The following is a 19,476-nucleotide window of genomic DNA, read 5'->3' as shown; positions in this document are numbered from 1 at the left end:
GCACAGAAAGTATTTAAAGTGACATTTCTTTAGAATAATAAAATCAAAACAACATTTTGTGCAGATGTGATCTTCAAAGTGGGTGGTTAGCAATGAATTGTAAAGCAATGCAACAGCAAGAATATCCTTGTGGGCAGCAAAATCAGGCAATCCCAACTGGATGGCCCCCCACGAGGGTCTTCCTCCGGGGCAAACCAAGAAGGGGCAACTTAGAAGTCCCTGAACAGACTCAAAAGTGGAGTGAGCAGATCAAAAGACAACCTGGCAAAATGGCACTGTCTTAGAGGAATCCTCCACTTTGTGTGACTGTGAAGCAGAGCCAGCAACTCTGCATCTGTATGCTTACCCGCAATGCCTTGCCACATACACAGAGGAAGAACTGTAAAGCTACAGACAATGCAGTTGCTGTTGCCCGTTTTTGGTCTAGTAGCTTGTGATCCCTTTATTTTATCAGTTTTAGACTTATCTATTTATGCAATGCTTTTGACACTAAATAAATAAATAAGCAATGAATTCTGCTTATATCATTGGTTCCTACAAATGCCCTTAGCAAAGTCAATGACCTTTTCATCACAAAATGGTTAAACAGCATACTAGAGTATTCACAAAAAAAGCAGGAGTCTGTGACACTCACAGTTTACCTCGTCTCCGTTTCAAACTTCAGAAAGCATTCCCCATAAAATACGGATCACTTCCTAAGAGGAAACACAACAGAAAGAAATAATTATTGATAACGACTCAAGTCTTGTTTGCATTGTGTCCATGTGCCTGCAACTTGACTTTTGTTTTATAGAGACACCATGAATGTCATAGGATTTTCTTAAGCAAGGAACAGTCAGTTCTTCCCTTTGAAATGTCCTATAGCACCTGGTATTCATTGGTAGTCTCCTATTCGGGTACTAAACAGGGCTGCTTCTGCTTAGATCCCAAGTTCAGGTGGGATTCAACATTCTACCGGCTAAGGTGGAATCCCCTCAGTTCAAACTGGCATAGGTTTGAAGCCATTGTTCCACATCCTAGTCTCCAGGAGAGCAGAAAAAACCCTCCTCCCTCCTCCCAATAACTTCCCCTCACATATTTATACCTGGCCCTCATCATGACTCCTCTCAGCCTTCTCTTCTGCAGGATAAACATGCCCAGCTATTTAAGCCTCTCCTCATAGAGATTGTTCTCTAGACCCTTGATCTTTTTAGTCACCCTCCTCGACACATTCCAGCTTGTCAACATCTCCCTTCAATTGCAGTACCCAGAATTGGACACAGTGTGATCTGACCAATGAAAACTAGAGGGGTAGCATGACTTCCCTGGAACTAGACATGATACTCTTATTTATGCAGGCCAAAATTCCCATTGACTTTTTTGCCACCGCATGATATTGTTGGCTCATGTTTAACTTGTTGCCTACAAGGACTCCAAGATCTTTTCCACAAGTCCTGCTGTCGAGCAAGGCATCATCCCCCATTCTGGATCTTTGCATTTCATTTTTTTCTGTCTAAGTGGAATATCTTACATTTGTTCCTGTTGAACTTCATTTTGTTAGTTTTGGCCCATCTCTCTAATATGTTGAGATCATTTTGAATTCTGTTCCTGTCTTCTAGGGTATTGGCTATCCCTCCCAATTTGGTCCTGTCTGCAAACTTGATGATCATGCCTTCCAACCCTTCATCTAAGTCAGTGGTTCTCAACCTGGGGTCCCCAGATGTTTTTGGCCTTCAACTCCCAGAAATCCTAACAGCTGGTAAACTGGCTGGGATTTCTGGGAGTTGTAGGCCAAAAGCATCTGGGGATCCCAGGTTGAGAACCACTGATCTAAGTCATTAACGAAGATATTGAACAGGACCAGGTTTACTTCAAGCAAAAATAAGAGGACCTTAGGAACTGCGAAAGAGCGATTAGCACTTGACTACAAGCTCACACCTCAAATTGTCAAATACAGAGACACACAAATAGTCCACTATAATGGCTCTGACAGCTGTGGGGCATCCATTTAAATCATGGTTTTCATCTAAAGGAACTATCCAAGGTGCTGAACCCTGCCCTCAAAATAAATTCAGCAGCTTGGACAGAGCCTTCTCTGCAGAAGAAACCAATAGCTACATTGGTCTGTAACTGCTGAATTCACAACATCTTATTATACTTCCAAATGTGAGCATTTTTCATAAATCCCACAAAAATGTGATGTTATTTCTACACACCTGCCAAAAAACCCCAACTCCATATTAAGTGAAAGATGTAAGTATAATGATATCTTACAATTGTGGGACAAAGAAGGTTTTTGGTTAGTTTCAACAAGGTAAGAATATGGCAATCAGGTGTGACTTTTGCAGACTTGATTATTTACGGATTTGATTCATATAGTCTCTTCTTCCTACTCTTGAGCCATGGTTCCAATCCAAATCCACCATCATATAGTAAGAAAGACATGGCCATTGTAAGAACATTTTTAATCATATCCCTAAACTTGCATCTACCTTGACCCTCAAATCCATTTCTTTTTCTATTAAATCCTCGTCTAATGGATGCTTTTTGTGTAGAATTTTCATCTTCGCCGTCAACCCCTTTGGCTTTTTATTAAACTGGCATTTACTCAAGCGCAAAATAATGGAAAGGAAACAGAGAGTAACTGTAAGTTTGGTTTCTTTTGCCCCTGACTTCCTGCCAATGAGCGCACCTTTTGTGAAGTCGTGGTGTTCAAGCGCTAATAAGAAAAGCTGGATGTGGCAGGAACACAATTCCTAAGGGAAACCTGCAAGTGACAAGCCACACCGCCGCCTGCAAAACTCCCACCGTGATGCTTTCATTCGGGCTGTAAGCCTGGTCCTGCACCAAGGTCAGTGGAGACGTGCGGCCCCCCACCCCATCCAACCCGCCCCTCGGCCGCTAATGATCCCTTCTGCCTTGGAGAAACCTTAACAGGATCTGACCTCCTGCCCTTTAGCCTGTCGCTTCTCCTTCGCTGCCTCGCCAGCCAAGATCATTAGGCTGATATGCAATAGCTACACTCACACAACTAATGGTTCGGTCTCTAGCTACCGAAGCCACTAGAACGCCGAAAGTCATCAACAATAACAAAAAAAGGAAAGGCTGAATGCAACTCGTCTGAGGAGCGGACTTGCAGAGGTAAAAACAGAGAAGATCAAGGTGTTCTTCCTCCTGATGATGATGAGATTATTTCTACCTTTCATTATACCATTTCTCAATCCAAAGGCTTTTCCAAGCAACTTAGGTACAACAACTGGCTTGTAAAGACAGAATGATATGAGAAAACAACACAACACAAAAGGGAATCAGGAGGGGAGGGCAAAGGAAACATGCTAGTACAGTGGAGCCTTGTTATCTGCTACTGTTTGGATCCAGGCCCCCCATAGATATCAAAATACATGGATACTCAAGTCACATTATATACAATAGCAAAGTAAATTAGAATCCCTTATATAACACTAGCTGTCCCCTGCCACGCGTTGCTGTGGCCCAGTCTGTTGATCTGGAAAATAAAGTAATGAGAAAGTGTTGGTTTCTAATATATGTAATTTCTTTATGCTTGTGGGTAAACAGTATTCCTTGCTGTTTCTTTGTCAGTGTTGATGTGGAGAGTGTCTTGTTTGCCCACCCTGGAACATGCAACATATCACTATCCTTCTTTAAGGGTCCCTTTCAAATCTATGATACTATATCTGTGAGTGTGTGAATCATATCTATCTATATCTATCTATCTATCTATCTATCATCTATCTATCTATCTATCTATCTATCTATCTTTATGGCTTCTTTGTCAGAAGGACTTTGATTACGTTTTCTTGCCCTGATGAAGGGAGTTGGATTGGATGGCCTTAAGTATTTTCTGTTGGTCATGGGGGGTTCTGTGTGGGAAGTTTGTCCCGATTCTGTTGTTCATGGGGTTCAGAATGCTTCTTGATTGTAGGTGAACTGTGAATCCCAGTGACTACAACTCCCAAATGTCAAGATCTATTTTCCATAAACTCCATCTGTGTTCATATTTGGGTGTATTGAGTGCTTGTGCCAAGTTTGGTCCAGATCCATCATTGTTTGAGTCCATAGTGCTCTCTGGATGTAGGTGAACTACAACTCCCAAACTCAAGGTCAATGCCCACCAAAACCCTTCCAGTAGTTTCTGTTGGTCATGGAAGTTCTGTGTGCCAAGTTTGGTTCAATTCCATCGTTGATGGAGGTCAGAATGATCTTTGATTTTAGGTGAACTATAAATCCCAGCAACTACAACTCCCAAATGACAAAATCATAATTTTTGAGTGATGGTCACTCCCTGAGTTGTGAGACGTTTTGTTGCCAAATTTGGTGTGATTTTGTTTATTGGTTCTTTTGTTTTTAAGGTACTCATTATGCAAAGAACATTTTTTAATATATACATAGATATCAAAATCAAGGTTTGCTTTTGAGAAAAAAAATGAGGGGATATTTTTAAGCCATTGATGGTGGACTCCATGGATGCAGAATCTGTGGATATAGAGGGCCAAACCTATGCTTTTGGAGTTGGTGTTACCAAAAGGAAAAAAAGGTTGTGAGTGCATCAACAGCAAAGAGACAAAGGATGTTCCAAAGCAGGCAGATTTTTCTCTTTTTTCCTTCTCCAGAATTCTGTAATCCTAGAAACTGTGCAACAGCTCAGCTAGTACACAAACGGGGTTTCTTTCCTGCCTTTTAATTGCAATAAAAATGGGATAGCATCAGAAAGGGATGGGTGCTCCTTTACATAGGAGGGATAAGATCCCAGCTTTAAATATCTGAACAGCTGTCATATAGAATCATAAAATCATAGTGTTGGAAGAGACCTTGTGGTACATTCAGTCCAACCCTATTCTGTCAAAAAGCAGGAAAATCACATTAAAAGCACCCCTGACAGATGGCCATTCAGCCTCTGCTTAAAACCTTCCAAAGAAGGAGCCTCCACCACACTCCAGGACAGAGAGTTCCACTGCTGAACATCTCTCACAGTTAGGAATTTCTTCCTAATGTTCAGGTGGAATTTCCTTTCCTGTAGTTTGAAGCCATTGTTCTGAATCCTAGTCTCCATGTAATGAGCATCTTCTATGCTGCTCTGGAAACTAGGAACCAATGGATTCAAATCATAAGAAAGAGATTCCACCCAATCAAGGTGAATTCCCCCTCCCCCCAAGTCCTCCAGTATTTTTTTGCTGATCATGGGAGTCTGTGTGCCAAGTTGGTCCAATTCCATATTTGGTGGAGTTCAGAATGCTCATTGATTGCAAGTAAACTATTAATCCCAGTACCTACAACTCCAAAATATCCAGGCCAATTCCCCTCAAAACCCACCAATATTCAAATCTGGCATATCAGGTATGTGTGCCAAGTTTGGTCCAAATCCATCATTGTTTAAGTTCATAGTCCTGACTGGTGGGAGCTATAGCTGTTTGTGGAGGCAGAAGCTTGTCTGTGTAAGTGGATACTCCAGCCACATACACACATACATATTTTCACTTTTAGTATGTACTCACTTAGGGACCCGGCATTGAATAAGGCATTGTTTGCTTTGGGAAGTTTGGTAATATCACTTAAATTTGGTCCAGATCCATCGTTGGCTAGGTTTAGTGCTCTCTGGATACAGGTGAACTACAACTTCCAGATTCCCAGAACAATCACCCCCAAATGCCCATATGCACAGCCGGCCATGTTTGGGGGTTATGTATACCAAGTTTGGTCCATTATTCATGGGGGTCACAGTGGCCTGTGGAAGTGGGAGCCAATCAAAAAGCTGCTACATACACAGATACATACATGCACAGGTCAACTACAACTTCCAGATTCCCAGGGCAATCACCCCCAAACTCCAGCTGTACGCATAGTTGGCCATGTTTGGGGGTTATGTGTACCAAGTTTGGTCCAGGTCCATCATTCGTGGGAGTCACAGTGGCCTGTGGAAGTGGGAGCCAATCAAAAAGCTGCCACATACACCGATACATACACGCACAGGTCAACTACAACTTCCAGATTCCCAGAGCAATCACCCCCAAACTCCATCTGTATGCATAGTTGGTCATGTTTAGGGGTTATGTGTACCAAGTTTGGTCCATCATTCGTGGGGGTCACAGTGGCCTGTGGAAATGGGATCCAATTGAAAAGCTGCCACATACACAGATACATACATGCACAGGTCAACTACAATTTCCAGATTCCCAGGGCAATCACCCCCAAACTCCCTCTGTATGCACAATTGGCCATGTTTGGGGGTTATGTGTACCAAGTTTGGTCCAGGTCCATCATTCGTGGGGGTCACAGTGGCCTGTGGAAGTGGGAGCCAATCAAAAAGCTGCCACATACACAGACACATACATACATACACTGACTTTTACTATACATACATACAAACACTGACTTATTAGATATAGATATAGATATCAATTATGGATATCACTATCAATCTAATGATAAATAAAAACTCTCTTTTTAAATAGTAAGAACTCACAGGATCCTGTATTTCTGCACTCAGTTTCTACACCCTTGGATGCTGTTGTGTTTGGGATTTTTTTAAACCATTCATTATCTCAAAATTGACTGATCTTTCTCCCTTTTTTCCAGAGCCGTTCACTTGTTTGTATAACAAAATGACAGGGCAGATACACAGATTCGCTGCCAATTCTTTCCCCCCTTCCCTCCTTTTGAAAGAAATCTATTCATTCAAATGCCAGATAAACCCTTTTGTACTCAAGTTTTGTTGCATGAGATAGCCGTCTCCCTCTTTTTCTTCTTCTTTTCCTATTTTTGTGTTCCGGTAATGAATTTTCACAGAACAAGACCTTAATCCAAGAAAGTGAGTGTTTTATCAGTGACTGTACTTTGGGATGTTTCTCCTTTTTTTTAATTTCTACCAGTCAGTAAATGAGAATTGCTTTGCACTATCTAAACCTAAACCTACCTCAATTGTGGGATGTGAGTTCCTCCCTCCCTTTTGGTTTCCTATCACAAGCAAATTCAAGTCGGACCATTATCTAAAGTTACAAGATTAACGCTCCTTATAATTGTCTTTTTATTTGGTGCTGCCTTTTGTAGGAAACTTGCCCTATGGCAGACTTTACTTGATAATGGGCTAATTACAAATGTTGGCCGCAATCCTGCATTCAAGGTGTAGCTACGACATTGTAACTATACTCCCATCTCCTGATCCGTCCTCTGAAAGCCACCAAAAGCCAGTACATCATCCCAATTGATGTGTTACAGGCCAACTGCGTCCATACCTCGTGAAGGTGGATCTGGCCAGGGTGGTCCATGCCTTAGTCACCACTAGACCAGATTACTGTAATGCACTCTACGTGGGGCTGCCCTTGAAAGTGGCTCAGAAATTCCAGATGGTCCAACAGGCAGCAGCTAGGTTGTTAACCAGGACTCCTTACAGGGAGCGGTCAACCCTCCTGTTCAAGGAACTCCACTGGCTGCCATTCATTTTCCGGACCCAATTCAAGGTGCAGGTTCTTACCCACAAAGCCCTGAACAGTTTGGGACCCACCTACCTTTGTGACCGCATCTTTGTATACGAACCCACACAATCTCTTCAATCATCTGGAGAGGCCATGCTCACACTCCCACCTGTATCTCAAGCACGTTTGGTGGGGATGAGAGAGAGGGGCGTTTCGGTGGTGGCCCCTCGACTCTGGTACTCACTTCCTAAGGACATCAGGCATGCCCCAACATTGGCAGTCTTTAAGAGGAGCTTGAAGACGTGGTTGTTCCAGTGTGCCTTCCCAGAATAATGATCCCATAGCACTTTGTCCTCCAAAGCACTTTATACTGTTTTAGGTCTGCTCGTATATTCCCACAAACTACCCCATCACTTTTTCGCCCATGTCCAGCATTATTTTTTTAATCTTTTAATTTTAATTACATTTGGCCTACCCATAAATTTGAAAGTGTGTTGTCCTATTGATAATGCTTGTGTTATTGTTTTATTGTTTTGTTGTTTTTAAATTGCTTGTATTGTTATTGTTATTGCTTGTATTGTTGCATTTTGGGGTTGGCCTCATGTAAGTCGCACCGAGTCCCTTGGGGAGATGGTAGCAGGGTATAAATAAAGTGTTATTATTATTATTATTATTATTATTACTTGGTATTTCTACTAGGAATGTGCGATTCATTGAAAAATTATTCAAAAGTCATTAGAAAACTGGGGGGCACTGGCTCTACATTTCTAAAGTGTTTTTAAAGTGTGCTTGGTTAGAATTTGGTTACTATAACGAGAGTAATGAAATTTCGTTACTATTTCATTATAGTAATTGTGCAAGAGGGGAAACTTCAGGGGCTCCTTTCTCCCTAATTACTACAGCTATTGGGGTGGAACTTGCTACAGTGGTAGAACACATTTACCACTCTTAGCCCACCAAATTTCAGAACATTTTGCTTATCCTCGGATTTTCAAAGTTTTTATAAACAACATTTAAAAAAAACTACAAGAGCTATCTCCTTGAATTTTCTTTACAACAACACAAGGTAATAGGGGATCATTCTCCCCAACTTTCAGAAATATTCACACATGTACTGATTTTAAGGATTTTTTTAAAAGGTTTTGACAAAAAACTTTTTTAAAAATTCACAATGTTGAATGTCTCTCATATTAACCAATAGAAGAAACCAATATTAACCAGTTCTACATTTTCATAGAGTTCTAAAGTTGGAAGGGACCCCCAAGGGCCACCTAGTCCAACTCCCTTCTTCTAGGCCTGGGGTCCCCAGATGTTTTTGGCCTACAACTCCCAGAAATCCCAGCCAGTTTACCAGCTGTTAGGATTTCTGGGAGTTGAAGGCCAAAAACATCTGGGGACCCCAGGTTGAGAACCACTGTTCTAGGCAGAAGGGTACCCTCTCTTGACAGATGGCCATCCAGCCTCTAAATTAAATAATGCTTGCTTGCAGGGATGCCCATAGCCAAGAACCTGACAAAGAGGTCAGCTCTGCAATAATAAGACACCAACAGTTTGCTTGCCTGCCAATGCTTTAGAACTTCTTGCTTTATAACTCAATTAAAAATAAAATATAAATAAAATATATAACTTAACAAAAATAAAATAGAATTCCAATTTAAAATGTAAAAAAAAAATGCAGCTGGCTGGAAGCAGCAAGAGCAATTCCTCAGCACCCAGACTGTGGGGCAGCCAGGGTAGCTTACTATTCTTCAAAATCTAACTCAAAGTAATTTTAAAGTGTTGGTAGCCCCTTTCCACAAGAGCCACCAGCCAGACAGCAGAACTCAAGCCCAGCACACGCAGCCCCTGAGCCCAGCTTTCGTCTCCTTTCTTTCTTTCTTTTTTCCTTCCTTCCTTCCTTCCTTCCTTCCTTCCTTCCTTCCTTCCTTCCTTCCTTCTTTGTCCAAGCTTTCTGACTTCACTCCATTCTTTTTCCCTTCCTTCTTCAATGTGTCTCTCAGTCTCTCTACTCTGCCTGCCTGCCTGCTCCAGCTCTCGCTGCCCTCCTCCCTCGATCCCTTCCAGAGTGTGAATGGAGCCTCCTCCAGTTCACTCTGGAATTTAAAGGCAAAATGGTGGCTGCTACGCCTTTGCTTCCTCCTCTGTGAGCCCTGATTGGCTGAGAGGCATGCCAACCTGTTTGGCTTCGCCTCTCAGCAGGGCTTCATTGACCTGTAAATTTTAACTGCATCACAGGAGTTTTACAAATAAATCAAAGCTTAAGAAACTGAGGCATCTTAAGCTTTGATATCTTAATTTTTAGTGCGGACTGCGCATGCACATCAGAAATCATGGTCATAAGTATGAAGCATAGAAACCTGATCCGACTTACAATGATTTCCAATTTTTCCACACATGCCTAATATCTACACTGAAGAATTAATGCAGTTTGACACCACTTCAGCTGCCATGACCCGATGTTATGGACTCAGGGGAGTTGAAGTTTAGTGAGGTGTCAGTACTTTGGAAGAGAAATATTTTAATTTTAATATATATATATTTCTATTAATAGAGTGGGGGAAGTGGATATGAAGTAGGGATATTTTTAACATTCTATTTTGTTGTCTTCTTCAGGAATTAATGCAAAAAAAGGTTTCTATGTCATTAAAAAGGATTTTTCTCCTTATCTAAATTAAAATAGAAAAGAGAGCGTAGATTGAATAAAAGCAAAGAAGATAGAAAAGTTAAGAAAAGAAAGAAAACCATATCTAACACTTCCTACCCTCTCACTGTTGTCTTCTTCATACTCAAAAAGCTATCATTCTTATCATTTCTTTTTTTATTAAAGTACATTAAATTTTCAGGCTCCCTTGACTATAACTGGGGATACTGTTATTCTTGAGAAGGGTAAAGATCTTACAAAACCTCAACTCCCACTTTGTTCCTCAAAACAACTCAGTGGCTTTGAGGGTGGGTTTCAAGTATTAGTAGTCATGGCAGGGGTACCCTATGCTCATCTGGGATGCATTGAAGTGTTGTGGCTCTGGGAAGTCCACAATACACAATGTACACAACAGACCTCTGAAAAACAACTGAGGATGCTTGCCACAGATGCAGGTGAAACATCAGGAGAGAATGCTTCTGGAACATGGTCATACAGCCCGAAAAACTTACAACAACCCAGTGATTCCAGCCATGAAAGCCTTCGACAATACATTTATTTGATTTATATTTTGCTTTTCCCTCCAAGTGAGACTCAAAGCAGTTAAAATATAACAAAATATTTAAAGCTTAAAAGCTATAAAACACCTTGACTGAGTAACACCATCTGCGGTGATGTTTGTCTTGCTAGCATGTTGAAAACATTTACAACAAATCTACACTGCAAACTACTCTCCAGTGTAGCTTTGTTGGAACAGTTTTTAAAACACTAGCAAGACGAATAATTCAGAGATATACGAATATGACAAATCAAAGTACCTCCCCTGCACCTCCATTTACAGATGGAGAAAATATATCTGCCTCCCCCAAGATCCCAAATTATCTCTGGATGTTTCAAGAGAGCGACTTTCATTTGACATTGCAATTCCTTGCGAGGAACGAAACAAGTTGCAATTTCAAAACATCAAGAAAGCTGCATATTTCCTATGCCTGCTACAACATTGTTTTTCAAATGCATTTTAATGAAGCTAGCAAATGTGGAGGATGGCAGCACTGGTAGTTGGTCTAGATTCAGACTTAGAGGTAAGCACAAGGAAAGCAGCAAAGTTGGATTCACACATCATTGGGAAGAACCAGTGATGGACCAGGCTTTAGCACATCAGGTTAATTGCCTGCTGCAGTAAACCTTGCCAACTGAAAAGTTGGCAGTTCAAAGCCCAAGTCAGGGTGAGCTCTTGGCCCAGCTTCCGCTTACCTAGCAATTTGAAAATGAATGTGAGCAGATAAATAGGTATTGGGTTGTTGTAGGTTTTTTCGGGCTATATGGCCATGTTCTAGAGGCATTCTCTCCTGATGTTTCGCCTGCATCTATGGCGAGCATCCTCAGAGGTAGTGAAGTCTGTTGGAACTAGGAAAATGTGGAATGACCAGGGTGGGACAAAGAACTCTTGTCTGTTGGAACTAGGTGTGAATGTTTCAACTGACCACCTTGATTAGCATTTGATGTCTGAAGTCTTCTTCTGAGAACAGTGGTATATAAGTAAAGTAAATAAATAAATATTTAGAATCCACGATAGAACCCTGGAAGACATGTGAAAAAGAGTCTGTTGTTTGAAGTATGTCCTTATCATTTGCTGTAGTTTGGTTCCAGGACACTCCTGAGATACCAAAATCCATCCATGCTCAAGTCCCATTATATACAATGGCATGGTAAAATTATGTCCCTTATATAAAATGACAAATCCAATTTTTTTTAAATTTATTGACTATTCTAAAGCATTTGACTATGTGGATCATAATAAATTGTGGCAAGTTCTTGATGGTATGGGGATCCCAAGTCACCTTGTCTGTCTCCTGAGGAATCTGTATAAGGACCAAGTAGCAACAGTAAAAACTGACCATGGAACAACAGACTGGTTCAATATTGGGAAAGGCATATAAGTTGTATTCTCTCACCCAACCTATTCAACTTGTATGCAGAACACATCATGCGATGTGCAGGGCTTGACAAATACAAGGCTGGGGTTAAAATTACTGGAAGAAACATTAACAACCTTAGATATGCAGATGATACCACTTTGACGACCAAAAGCAAGGAGGAGCTGAGGAGCCTTCTAATCAAGGTGAAAGAAGAAAGGGCAAAAGCTGGGTTGCAGTTAAACATTTTAAATAAACCAAGATTATGGCAATCGTACTGATTGATAACTGGGAAATAGAGGGAGAAAACATGGAGACAGTGACAGACTGTATTTCTAGGTGCAAAGATGACTGCAGATGCAGACTGCAGCCAGGAAATTAGGATATGCTTACTTCTTGGGAGGAGACCAATCTCAATGACCAATCTCAATAAAATAGTGAAGAGTAGAGACATCATGCTGGCAACGAAGATCCACATAGTTAAAGCAATGTTATTCCCCGTAGTAACCTATGGATGCGAGAGCGGTTTCATAAGGAAAGTTGAGCGAAGAAAGATAGATGCTTTTGAACAATGGTGTTGGAGGAAAATTCTGAGGGTGCCTTGGACCACGAGAAGATCCAACCAGTCCATCCTTCAAGAAATAAACCCCAATTGCTCTTTGGAGGGAATGATATTAGAAACAAAGTTGAAGTACTTTGGCCACATATTGAGGTGACAGGAAAGCTTGGAGAAGAGAATGATGCTGGAGAAAATGGAAGGAAACGGGAAGAGGAGCCAACCAAGGGCAAGATGGATGGATGGTATCTTTGAAGTGACTCTGAAGGAGCTGGGAGTGGCGATGGCTGACAGGAAGCTCTGGCGTGAGCTGGTCCATGAGGTCACAAAGAGTTGGAAGCCACTGAACAAATAAACAACAACAGAAAATAATGTAAAGTTGTCAATGACTGTATCTATGAATGCAGAATACATGCATTGAAAGCCCAGGTGACTGAAATGGTAGACTCATTAAAAATTCTTGCTAGATGCAAAAGTGCAAACACCAGACAAAACGCCCTCAATATTTTATAAAGAGATAGAGAAACTATGTCTGTTTCCCCATCTTCCATCTCAGGTAATGAAAGCTCCCCTTCCACACACAACCCACTCAGTCCTAGCACAGTCCCAATAATACCTCAATCCTACAAACCGCCAGCATCTTTCTAATCACCATAAGCCAAATGTTTCTGCCCAAGGCTGTTGTCACCCACACAGGGAAATCAATCAGGTTTATGGCACCAAGTGGGGCACTTTTAGCCCATCTTGCTCTGCCACCTTGAAAGGAAGGGATGCTTTCTTTATTTCAGCCATAACCAGCAAAACTGTTCCTAATAATTGCATGCTGCAACAAGACTCCCACAGAAACACTATGTTCAGCAAGGCACAAAATGAACCAAGGTGAGGAACAGAGAGGGATGAAAACATTTTTGTTCATTGTTTTGAAAAATAGAGACAGAGTTGGAAGATATCACCAGGACCGTTCAGTCCATCCCATCACTCCTGACGAATTCAGAAACCTGGCACACAGAACTTGAGATTGAAAAAAGCTGGATAAGGTAGAAAGAAAATTTGAGGTATATCTCCAGTTGAGCTTTATGTTCTCAGCTCTTTAAAAACATGGCCTTGAATATCTCTATAAGCAGCCATAGGTTCCTCCAGACAGGAAAAAATGTGCCAGGAGGTTGTAGTATTTGTTGGAGTTTTCAAAAGTAAGGTTTGAAAGTCAAGCCCTATGAGGAGCTGGCTATGTTTACCTTGGAGGAAAGAAGGCTGAGAGGGGACATAAGAGCCATGTTTAAATATTTGAAAGGATGTCACAGTGAGGAAGGGGAAAGCTTGTTTTCTGCTGCTCTGAAGATAATAATAATAATAATAATAATAATAATAATAGGTTGTTGTAGGTTTTTTCAGGCTATATAGCCATGTTCTAAAGGCATTTTCTCTTGACGTTTCGCCTGCATCTATGGCAAGCATCCTCAAAGGTAGTGAGGTGCCTTCGACAATACAATAATAATAATATTTTTTATATATTGCGCCACCATCTCCCCAAGGGGATTCGGAGCAGCTTACAAGGGGACAAGCCTGAATACAAATAAAAACAAAACACAATACATTGTCGAAGGCTTTCATGGCTGGAATCACTCAGTTCTTGTGGGTTTTTTCGGGCTATATGGCCATGTTCTAGAGGCATTTCTCCTGACGTTTCGCCTGCATCGACCTCACCTCTGAGGATGCTTGCCATAGATGCAGGCGAAACGTCAGGAGAAATGCCTCTAGAACATGGCCATATAGCCCGAAAAAACCCACAAGAACTGAGAAAACACAATATAATCGATCGAATAAAAACAAACACAATGGCATAAAACAATCTTATGGTTGAGATAAGTCAAACGCTGAGTTTGGGTTCAGGTAAGTGCAGGGCTTCCCAAATGAGGCCAGTGGAAAGTGAAAATTCAAATAACTAAGGGATAGGAATATCCTTAGAGAAAGTAACATACTAAGCCAAGAGGAGGGCCACAATAAAGTGCAGGACTTTGAATAGGATCAAGGTAGTTCTCCAGTGAAAACTGCCTAATCAAAACCACAACGGAATATCCAGGTTTTTAATTCCCTCCAGAAGGTGGACAAATTAGGAGCCTGTCTGATCTCTGATCTGGAGGGATTTCCAAAGTTGGGGGGCCACCACCAAGAAGGCCCTCTCCCTCGTCTCCACCAACTGCACATGAGATGGCAGTGTAAGTAAAAGAAGAGTCTCCCCAGATGATCTTAGGGTATGTGCTGGTTCATAGGGGAAGATGTGATCGCGAGGATAAGCAGGTCCCAAAGATGAGGACATGGAACAATGGATTCAAATTTCATTAAAAATGTATTTCACCTAAACATTAGGAAGAATTTCTTGATGGTAAGAGCTGTTTGGCAGTGGAATATGCTGCCTTGGGACATAGTGGAGTCTCCTTCTGTGGAGGTTTTTAAACATAAGTTGGATGGCCATCTGTCAGGAGTGTTTTGATTGTGCTTTTCCTCCTGGGCAGAATGAGGTTGGACTGGATGACCCTTGGGGTCTAGATCTAGGGAAGTAATGCTACCCCTCTATTCTGCTTTGGTTAGACCACACCTGGAATATTGTGTCCAATTCTGGGCACCACAGTTCAAGAGAGATATTGACAAGCTGGAATGTGTCCCGAGGAGGGCGACTAAAATGATCAAGGGTCTGGAGAACAAGCTCTATGAGGAGCGGCTTAAGGAGCTGGGCATGTTTAGCCTGAAGAAGAGAAGGATATGATAGCCATGTATAAATATGTGAGAGGAAGCCACAGGGAGCAGGGAGCAAGCTTGTTTACTGCTTCCCTGGAGAGTAGGATGTGAAACAATGGCTTCAAACTACAAGAAAGGAGATTCCACCTGAACATGAGGAAGAACTTCCTGACTGTGAGAGCCGTTCAGCAGTGGAACTCTCTGCCCCAGAGAGTGGTGGAGGCTCCTTCTTTGGAAGCTTTTAAACAGAGGCTGGATGGCCATCTTTCAGGGGTGATTTGAATGCAATATTCCTGCTTCTTGGCAGGGGGTTGGACTGGATGGCCTATGAGGTCTCCTTCAACTCTTTGATTCTATGATTCTGTGATTCCAGAATGACCCGAAAGATTCAAATGAGTCGAAAGTAAATTCTGACTACACATTAGGAAGAACATCCCAATGATAAAAGCTGTTTGACATCAGGAGAGATTGCCTCAATAGTGTTTCTAATTCAGCGGAGGTTGTTAGACACCAGTTGGATGTTTACCTTTCAGGAGGGATTTAGCTGTGGATTCCTGCATGGCAGGTAGATTAGATTAGATAACCTCTGGGGTTCCTTCTAATTCTGTGATCCTAACTTCACAAGAAAAAAAATGTTAGTGACAACTATGGAAAGTCTATGGAATAGTCATTGGATTTCAAATGAAACTGTTTAAAAACTGTAAGTTGAAAAAAAATAGTAAATTTGGGACTTGCAGGAAAGCCCATTTTTAAAGGGGTTACAGTGACAACTTCACTTGCCTCCATTCTCTCTCCTTAATTACAGTAGAGGAAGCAAGGAGAAATCCACTTTTTAGGAGACAGACCATTTTGCTACTGGGAGAAGGGTTCTTTAAGCAAACCAAAGATAAGAACAGAAAGGGTGCGACTTCTGGACATCTTTCCAAGAAGGAAAACAAATGCGACAAAAATATAAAAAGGAAATGGTGCATGTATATATGTTTTATATGGAGACAAAGGTCAGCCTTGTTCAGATCAGCCTCTTAAAACAGCCTAGAAAATGAAAATATCGGAGCAAAACGGAAATTGAGGTTTGTTTGAGTTTTTGAAATGTGTTGATCTGTTCGACACAAAGAGTGCTGCACAAACTAGTTTTGAGTCTGCTGAGAAGAAAATGTTTAACTTGACCAAGAACTGAATGGGGCTCACTCACACTACAGAATTACAATGCTATTATTTCACTTTAGAAATAACCCCAACAGTGATATATAGAAGGAAATTTCAGGACAAAAAAACAGCCTTTTTTGAAGTGTTGAGTTGCATCCCTGGGTTGCACAAGTCTCTTGTGTCATCAAGTCTCCAGTCCTCAATGAGTAGCTAGACTAGAGATAGGATTCGGCTGAGGGATTCCCCCCTCCCCCTCCCACATACCTATGCATGTTTACCAAATTAATAATAATAATCATCATCATCATCATCATCATCATCTTTATTTATACCCCGTCACAATATCCCCAGTGGGGACTCGGAGCTGCTTACATGGGGCCAAGCCTGGACAACATATTACAGCAATAAAATCAAAGCATAAACAACAAACAACAACAACATCAAAATTACATAAAAAGACGCAGTCATAAAAAACATTCTAATAAACACAGGCTAGACTTCCCATTTGGGGGGCGCGAGCTCCAGTAGCAAAAAGAGCTTGTCTTTTTAAAAAATCCTTCAAAACGGTAACATACGAAAGTAATAAATCTGAAAAACTAAAACTGTATAGACTTTCAAGAAAATCACAAAAGCTGGATCTACACTGCCCTATATTCCAGGATCTGATCCCAGATTATCTCCTTTGAACTGATTATATGTGTCTCCACTGCCATATAATCTGGGATAAGCAAATAATCTGGGATCAGATCCTGGGATATTGAGCAGTGTAAAAGGGGACAGAGTCTGCATGGACTCCATCTTCAAACAAAATGAGAAGGGAGTTGTACTTATGCCGTAAACAGCAAATTTTCCCCTTCCTTCATTTTGAACTGCATGAAAAAAAAGGTGCCACGTCTCAGAAACGTGTATTTTTGATAAGTGTGTACAGGTTTGTTTCAGTTAATGGTCAAAATGTATGAAAAATCCATGGCTTTAGGAAAGTGTCTGCATTAGAAAAGGTGCTCACCAAAATAAACTCACATTTCCATGAATAAGAAATGCTGGATGACTGAAGACTGACAAGTCGGAGATTAGAATCTGGGAGGAGCTCAGATGAGCTCCCCCTGTCAGCTCCGGCTCCCAATGCAGGAACATGAGAGAAGCCTCCCACAAGGATGGTAAGACACCAAAAAACATCAAAAAAACATCTGGGTGTCCCATGGACAACGTCTTTGCAGACAGCCAATTCTCTCACACCAGAAGCAACTTGCAGTTTCTCAAGTCATTCCTGTCATGAAAAGAAAAGAAGAAACCCAAAAGGTTTTGCAACCTAATATGAACAGGACAGGGAAAAAATGCAAGTGGGATTTAGAAAAGTTGAGGCTATGGTATTTCACACTACATACTTAAGCAGGAGCCCCCGGTAGTGCAATGGGTTAAACCCTTGTGGTAGCAGGACTGAAGACCGACAGGTCAGAGGTTCGAATTCGGGGAGAGCGTAGATGAGTCCCTCTGTCAGCTCCAGCTCCCCATGCGAGGGCATGTTTTACTATCCTCCCACAAGGATAGTAAAACATCAAAAACATCTGGGTGTCCCCTGGGCAATGTCCTTGCAGACGGCCAGTTCTCTCATAGCAGAAGCGACTTGCAGTTTCACAAGTCTCTCCTGATACACACACAAAAAATACCTACAGCATCCATGGTTTCATCCTATTCAATCCTGAGGTCTGTAGTTTAGGACAAATTCCTTAACATTCTGTGCCAGAGAGCTCTAGTACCTCACCAAACCATAAGCCCCATGTCTCCATGGGATAGATCATGGGGTCCTCAAACTAAGGTCCGAGGGTCAGATATGACCCTCCAAGGTCATTTATCCAGCCCTTGCTCAGGGTCAACCTAAGTCTAAAATGACTTGAAAGCACACAACAACAACAACAACAACTACTACTACTACTACTACTACTACGGTAGTCCACGCTCTGGTTACATCCCACCTAGACTACTGCAACACTCTCTATGTGGGGTTGCCTTTGAAGACGGCTCGGAAGCTTCAACTAGTCCAACGCTCGGCAGCCATGATTCTAACAGGAGCGGAACGCAGGGAGCATACAACCCCCTGTTGCGCCAACTCCACTGGCTACCAATTTGCTACCGGGCTCAATTCAAAGTGCTGGCGTTGACCTTTAAAGCCCTAAACGGTTCCGGCCCAAGATACCTATTCGACCGCATCTCTGCCTATGAACCCACCAGGACTTTGAGATCTTCCAGGGAGGCCCTGCTCTCGATCCCGCCCGCTTCACAAGCACGGCTGGTGGGGACGAGAGATAGGGCCTTCTCGGTGGTGGCTCCCCGGCTGTGGAGCACCCTTCCCACAGACATTAGACTAGCACCATCTCTAATGGTATTCCGCAAAAAAAGTAAAGACCTGGTTATTTGTGCAGGCATTCGAATAATTAGTGCAATGAATGGTAATGACATAGGAATGGAACAATGGATGACGAATCTGGATCATGTTTTTAGTGATGAGACGCTAGTGAATGGTTATTATAGTAATTGTGTACTAATTGTGTATTAGGTTAGGTCATTAACTGTTTTTTATATTGGTGCATTGAATTTTGCTGTCCTTGTGTGTTGTGAACCGCTGTGAGTCGCCTCCAGGCTGAGAACAGCGGTATATAAGTAAAGTAAAGTAAAGTAAGTAAATATATAAATACTACTACTACTACTACTACCCTATCTCATCAGCCAAAAGCAGGCCCACACTTCCCATTGAAGTTTATATTTGTTAAAATTGTTCTTCATTTTAATTGTATTGTTTTAAAGTGTTTTTGCACTACAAATAAGGTATGTGCAGTGTGCATAGGAATTCATTCAAATTTTTTTCCAAATTATAATCCAGCCCTCCTGGGCATCTGTTTAAAATGTTTCAAGCCCCCTGGGATAAAGCCATTGCAGTTAAAATGGCATCAAAGTGCGTTCATTGTTTAATATGAGAGATTCTCATAGACCTGGGGTACACTGTAGAATGAATGCAGTTTGAAACCACTTTAACTGCCCAAGTTCTTTTTTTGATAAGAGTTAACAAACAGTACT

At 41.6% G+C, this 19,476-nt stretch overlaps 1 protein-coding gene across 1 annotated transcript in view; it reads right to left on the bottom strand.

Moving 5' to 3' along the window:
- ZBTB7C (zinc finger and BTB domain containing 7C) overlaps positions 1 to 19,476 on the bottom strand; it is a 301,985-nt gene that overhangs the window by 182,897 nt on the left and 99,612 nt on the right. Inside the window, exon 2 of the mRNA XM_060761231.2 lies at positions 635 to 695. The gene's annotated coding sequence lies outside the window, so the exon portion shown is untranslated. The remainder of the gene's footprint in view (positions 1 to 634; positions 696 to 19,476) is intronic.

This window comes from Anolis sagrei, chromosome 2, assembly GCF_037176765.1.
Source record: "Anolis sagrei isolate rAnoSag1 chromosome 2, rAnoSag1.mat, whole genome shotgun sequence".
Lineage (NCBI taxonomy): Eukaryota > Metazoa > Chordata > Lepidosauria > Squamata > Dactyloidae > Anolis > Anolis sagrei.
The sequence above is the reverse complement of the archived record's forward strand: the minus strand, read 5'-3'. Positions and strand labels throughout refer to the sequence as shown.